We start from the raw sequence: 7,168 nt of genomic DNA on the forward strand, positions 1-7,168 counted from the left end.
CCGCGGGTCGGCGAGTGGCTGCCGGCACGGCTGAACGCTTTGAAAGGCGCCTTCAACTTGGTTGACGTGAACTATAGTTCTTCCTAGACAAATGAAGTTAATAATTAATGCCCAATTACATTAATTTTCTTTTGCGCGCCGGATCTGAGATCCGCGCGTTCTGGAAGCGCTGACCTGGTTCGAACACACCGAGTGCGGACGCGTGGCCGTGGCCGAGGTGGCACCGCACGGCCCGGCAGCGTCCGCACCGCCGAGCTTCGTGAGGAGGCTGGCATTGCTCCTGCCGTGGTTCGGGTCCTGGGATGGAGCGGAGCTGGGGGCTGAGCTCCCCCGAGTGCCGGACGTGGCCGTGAGGCTTCCCCGCCTCGGGCGCCTCTTCCGTACACGCGGCTCTTTGCGAGACCCGGGGCAGCGTGCTCGGGCATTAAGCGTGTGCTGTGGTCCGGGGCTGGATTTCCCTTCCTTCTAAAGCGGTGAGCGTGGAGGGTTATTTGTATTCTGCCGGCTGAGGCTGCGGGACTTCTCCCACTGTAACGTTTGTTCTGTGTTAATGCAGGTATTTTTCTGTGAGATCTCTTTGTACGTTAGAAGCTACTTTTCCTCCTGACAAAAGAAGCCTTTCTGCAGGTGGATGTGTTGTTTCCAGCCCTTCTAGTTGCCCTTCTTTGCACCTTTCCTGTTGCAGACCTGTTGCCTTTGAACTGAGTGGAGTGAGCTGCCGTTGTCAGTGGCATTATCTGATGCCATTGTCATTTATCCACATTATTCTCTCTTCCCCTTCTTAATTTGCCCTGGCGTTTTATTTGTGCTGTGATGCTGCATGCTGAGCAGATGTCTCCATCGAGCTGTTGATTCAGCTAATTCCTTCCCCTTTGCCGTGTACAAGTACTTTAAATTATTTCTTCCAATTTGCATTCTCTTGCACTTGAAGGTGTGATTTTTCATCTTGAAATATGTAACTCACTGTATGCTGGGATTAAAAGCAGCCTACAGCTGTGACATTGCAAAACCTGCCTTTGGGTTTTGCTTGAGCCCATGTTTGCAAAGCCAGTGGGGCTGCTTGACGGAGATGTTCTCAGTGTGCAGAGTTAAAGCAACACAGCTGGCTGGGGGCAGAGGGTAATGAGAGCATTGTCTCCTCATGGCCATGCCTTGCGTGATGTTTACAGTTTGGGTTGACACGGTTCTTTATGTACCTGAATGTGATTTATGTTTTTGTTGTTTTTTTTCCTTCTGGAAATGCAGAGCGCCAGATGTGCAGCTCGAGCTGTGATCCCAGGTGCATGCTTAGGGCTTCTGAAAAATAGGGGCAGAACCCCAAACTGGAGGCAGCTTCCGTGCATTGAAATCCTTATCTCTGTGGGACTTCCTGTGTTTGTGCAAGGAAAGCTGCGAGCTGGGTGGACAGAATGCTTTGGGATCTTCTTACGGAAGATGCTTGGTGATCTCCTGCATCATTGCATGTTCATGGTGCACGCTCAAGGGAGGTGCTGTGCTGATCTCTGATTTATTTCTCTAATGAGCTGGAGTTGGAGGGAAGCTGTGGTTTGGATACTTCCCCATTGGGTTGAGTGAGCGGTTGGCCAGACCCTGTGCTTGAAGGACCAGACTTACTGTTGGAGGCTCGGGAAGGGAGTTTACCAATAGAGCGAAATTGCCAATGGGGGGTTCAGGTGCTGTCCCTTCCCAAACAGGGCCCAGCAGGATGACACACCCAGCACATGTTTGCCCTGCAAACACAAGTGTTATCTTGGAACAGTGTGGCAAAGATTGGTTAATCCTCCACCTGTTGGTTTAGTGACAGGGAAACTGAGTCAAGAGAGCTTGGCCAGCTTACGCTTTCAGGAAGCACGAGGCTGCTTGACCTGGTGCTGCTTGAATGCTGTGCTACAGGGAAAGGCTTTGAACATTTTGGGCTTCCATCTCCTGGAATCATCAAGTCCCTGATAATGTCACTGCTGTACAGTGCTGGGTAGGGACACGGGTTCCTGGATCCTGGCTGGTGGGGGCTGGGTGGGCTTCCTGTTGCAGGCAACTCTTCAGTGTGGCCCTCTGGCAGGTGTGCAGGCCTTAAGGAATGATATGTTGAATGTAATGGTATTTGAGCTGAAATTCCCTTTAGAAGAGCTGGGACATTGCCACAAGTGTGGTGTGATCACCAGGAGTGATGATTCTGCCCAGAATTCGCTCATAACACCACAGGCAATCAGCTGTGGATGTTGCTCTGTTATTGACAATTTATATTTGCTTTTCAGTGTTGTTGTTGTTCCTTGAAGTAGTGGAGTCACTGACCCCGGAGGTGTTCCAAGAAGTGCGTAGATGTGGCACTGAGGGACATGATCAGTGGGCATGGTGGGGATGGGCTGGCAATTGAACTTGATGATTTTAGTATCTTTCCCAACCTTACTGATTCTATGATTTCAGTAAAATAGGAGTAATGAGACCTTTCTTTGTTGTTTCTGGGGTGATTGCAGTCAACCTGTCTCTCCCTTTTCACTTCCAGCACTCAGGACACTGTGAGCTGCTCTGGGATCATTGGCACTGCCTCTGCTTTGCCTCTCACAGAGCTCTGCTTTTCTCCATGAATCCTGCTCCTGCTGTAGAACTTAAGCTTATTTGCTTCTCACCTGGCAGAAAAATGTGAGGATTAATTAGTTAATATTTGTGCAGTGCTTTGAAGATAGTGATAGCTGTATGAAGTGCTAAGGATTTTCAGATGTCTTTTTTTTTTTTTTTGCCCCCTCTTTTTCGTAAGTCCCATTAATAGTGGTTTTGTCTTCCTTTTTATAGCCTCCCCTACATGCTGCTTGTGCTGGGTTTTAGTTCCTTAAACTTCTTCAAACCCAGTTTTTATTGGGGGGGGTTGTGTGGGCCATGCTCTTCTCATGCCATGAGTTTCTGAAGCTATTCCAATGTGTGTGTTGAGAAGCAGCATCTGACACGTTTCTTCACCAGCAGCTTGTTTTGCAGTGATGCTTGACTTGGAGAGAGCGAGCTGCACGTCCCTAATAAGGAGAAAGTTCTTTGTCAGCATTAGTAATTGACCCTATTACAGTCAATTGTTAATTAGCAAATAGTTGCCTTTTTTTTCCCTCACTAAGCATTTGAAAACCTGTGATAAACCATACAATTAATTGGCTACGCAGAGCTTTGGAACCACCTTTAGTACAGGCTATTATGCCTGTAGCTTCTGTTCCTTAAAACCCAGTGTTTAAGAACAATATGAACAGTAGAGACTAGGCAAATCTTGACGTCGCCATGGTATTTTCGCTGTCTTCTATATTTGGAAAGTGAACATAGCTAGTGCTGCATCAAGTTGAATGCTTTATTTGTTGCATTTTTCAGGCTAAGTTTAAAGAATATGAAGCTATTCTGTTAGGATTGTGATTTGCCTTCCTTGGTGAACAGAAGAGGATGGGACACTTGCTTCTTTCATATATGACCCATCGCAGTGAAGTGCTCACAGTTCTTTTGTTTTTAGTATTTTATTCCTTGCATGATTTGAGGTGAGAATTAATTGGTCTGGATTATATACAGGATTAGAATGCATTATTCCTTGTAGCTCATTACCCATTCTTTTCCCCTTCCTTCGAATAATAAATCATAGAATGATTTGGTTGGATGAGACCCTTAAGGTCATCTAGTTCCAACCCCCTGCTATAGGCAGGGACACCTCCCTTAGATCAGATGCTCAAATCCCCAATTGCTTGAACTGGAAGAGACCTTTAAAGACCATCTAGTCCTACTCCCCAGCAAGGAGCAGGGACCCCTACAGCTCCATCAGGTGCTCAGAGCCCCATCCAGACCTACCTTGAGTGTCTCCAGGGACAGGGCATCCACCACCTCTCCATGGTGTGCCAGTGCTTAGCAGGGACTCCAGGTACCTTTGGGTAACAGAGATAACCCTGTTTCCGCTCATCTAATTTGATTAGAACATTTCTGCAGCTATTTTGGATAGTAATCATGAATGAAAACAGGGGACTGTCCTGCATCTCACTATCTATCGTGGAAGACGTTTGTTACAAATGGCTCAGTGATCAAAGCAGCACAGCCCTGAATGTAAATAGCAGCAGAGGGAGGACTTGAGTGAAAAGCAAGCAATTATTGCACAAGGTCAAGAGTGGCTGGTATGATGAAAAAGGAAGATAAAACATCTGCAGTCAAACAGTGATTCTTGTAAACAAGAGAGCTTTGGATTTGAACATCTTGTATTTTTAAGCTAGAACAAATTGGGGGGAAGGGAGCACCGTGTCTGTGCCCCTCCTTCTCTCACCTGGAGGTGGCTGATGCAGTGCTGCACCCTGGGACCTGCCTGTGCCCCTGGCTTGTCTGCAGGCTCACAGAGCAGCATCCCACAGCATAGAGATATTCCTTCAAGCTCCATTCTGGAGCAAAGTGCGTGCTTTGCTGCGGGTTTGTTTTGGGGACTGAGCAGGAAAGGAAAAGTGAAGTCTGGTCTTGTTATTGGGATTTGTTGCTTTTTTTTTTTTTTTCCTTCCTCACTTTAATGTATCAGGCAAGACATCTTTTTAGAATGTGAACTACTCCCCTCTGAAAGAAATCAATTATGAAATTAAATTCTGTGATCTGCACTGCTGCTTGAAATTCCGAGGCAGGTTTGGTCTTCAGCTAAATTCCCATAAAATGCCTTGTCAGACACAATCTGTTTCATATGCACAGGGTCACTCTTTGACCATATTTGCAGTGGGTTGAACACTGTTGTCCCAAAATGAAAATGACATCAGTGGGTGATTAAGCTAAGACAGAACTCAAAGTCAATATGTTGCTGGAGGACAGGCATTTGGAATTGTGGCTGTGTTCCTGCCGAGCAGCAGTTGCGCTGCAATCAGCACGGTTCACATCACCCATGCTATTCCTGATGAATGGTGTGCAAATTGTCTCCCTAATTATACATGCAAGTGTTAGTGCACGCATAAAAATTGCATGTTGACATATGGATTCAGGCACTTAAGCAGTGTTTCAGCCACGTATCCCTTTGTATTTTTTAAGCATAATTTGTGTCCAGGGAAATGCATATTTCATGCTCTTGAACTGGAAATGAGAGAATAGGAAATAGTTTTTTCTGTCAGTTTTGCACTTTTGCTCCTCTGATGGTTCCTCCTTATTGGACTTGGATTTGTATTTTCTTGTTTTTAAAACTGTTTCTGTTGTCCTTGATATAAACTTCTCCAGCCATGCTGCTTGTCCATAGCAGGAGTCCGTGCTGTTGTGCAGTTTTTGTGGGCAGCAAATTGTGAATTGAGGTGAGAATTAAAGTTGAGGTTCTGTGGGAATGGAACGTTTATTCCTTTTAATTTGAATAATAAATGTAAAATATGAAAATGTGTTCTTGTGTCGGCTTAAAAAATATTCCCATTTTTCATTCTGAAATGAGATTCAGAGAAGAGTAACAACTCGGGGAGTAAACTCTGCTTTCTCAGGTCCTTCGTGATTTGCAGAAAACATGGCCTGAGTGATGACCATGTTTTCAATAGCGTCACTCCTGGCTGTATAATTAGCAAATAGTTATCCGCCTGTAGCTCTCTTGCCTCTGGGTTTCTCAAGACTCAGGTGCAGCTCTAACAGTGGGGCTGTGGAATGCCTGGCTGTTGGTAACACATGCATGTGCTCGGCAGCTCTGCCAGGAATTGCTGGGGAGCGGGGGAAGAAAAGGGAAAATTAAACCTTTCTGACTCCTTCCACCTAGCTTGCAAGATTATGTATTTAAATACGGGCTTTGATTTGGAAGAGCAGAGGCAGAGCACGTGTTTTGTACCTTGTATTCAAACAGCAGCATCTCCCAGCAGGTTTGAATTGGCTGTCTTGAGGGATTTGGTTCACCTGTGTTTTACCTGAGAATCCGTGATGCATCTCAGATCAGACTCTGCGATCCTGTGAGTGACGTGCAACCTACACAGAGCAGCACTGTGAAAATAAATTCCAATTCAGCTCATGAGCTGGGGAAGCTACGCAGATGAGAAGTGCTCCAGGTTTGCATTTTGCGGTCTGTGTTATGTATGCTTTTTCTGAAGGTCTTCACCAAAGTCCCCTGCACCTTAGGCTGTGGAGGTGATGGCCATATCAGGTGCAGCTTGCAGAGCAACCTTGGGAGGACCTGTTCTGCTGGGCAGTGTGCAAACACAGCATGAAATAGAACAGACCATCCCCCGGTTTTACTGCAGTTCCTCATCAGCAGAGCCCTCTGAAAGAGGGATGGTGCAGGCGTTGGTGTGGTCCTTGTATGCCTTCTGCTTTGAAGGCTGCCGAGGGAAGCAGCTTCTCATTCACCTTTTAGGTAAAACGTTTGGAGTCTTCCTTAGCTGATCCGCAGTGGTTGTGAACAGATTTTAAAGCTTAAGGATGCTTAAGTGACAAGCGGCTTTAGCTTGTTTCTCTATTGGTGTGATGCATCTGGAAGCAACCTCCTGCCCAGGAGGAACGGGCATCTTCCATGACATCTTTTTTTAATAGGAGCTCATCTCCTCTCGTGCCCTAGATTTAAAGAAAAAGCAGTGTACCCTCATTCATTTCTGCAGGAGAAAGCCAGAGAGCACAGAACTACTGAATTCTTATCGTTTTGCAAACACAGCGCGATGCAAACGCTGGTTGGAAGGCGTGAACTCCTCGGTGCAGCCGATAACCTCCTGGTGCTGTGCTGCTGCCTGAGGTGGCAGCCGGGGCACTGCTGTCCTGCTGTTGCTACTGGCTCAGATCAGATTGGGTTTTATGACAAAAAAAGGCTAGAACGTTAATCTTAATTAAAGGGAAATGATGATTTATTGAATGGGGCTGATAGACGTGCTTCTATGTGGTGTTTTTCTGTTCCAAGCTGGAGCATCAGAGAGGGGTGCTGCAGTCAGACCACAGCAATGTGAGCGTTGCTGTGGTACCCAGGGAGAAATGGGGTGAGATAACAGTGCGTCTTCGCAACGTGTTGTGCTTTTCCCTTGAAGTGCTGCAGTTCCACCAGTACGGCATGCTTTCTCTCAGTAGTTAGAGCTGTCACTGTTTCCAGAATCCAATTTTTCAAAAGGTTTATAGCTCTGCCATTATAACAACAGCAAAAAAACCTTCTGAAATGGCCTAAACAGCCTTTCCATCTGGAAGAGACGTGAGATACATGTGCATTCAAGCTATGAGTGGAACTCTACAGATGCTTTAAGCAAAG

This window comes from Meleagris gallopavo, chromosome 7 (assembly GCF_000146605.3).
Source record: "Meleagris gallopavo isolate NT-WF06-2002-E0010 breed Aviagen turkey brand Nicholas breeding stock chromosome 7, Turkey_5.1, whole genome shotgun sequence".
Classification (NCBI taxonomy): Eukaryota; Metazoa; Chordata; class Aves; order Galliformes; family Phasianidae; genus Meleagris; species Meleagris gallopavo.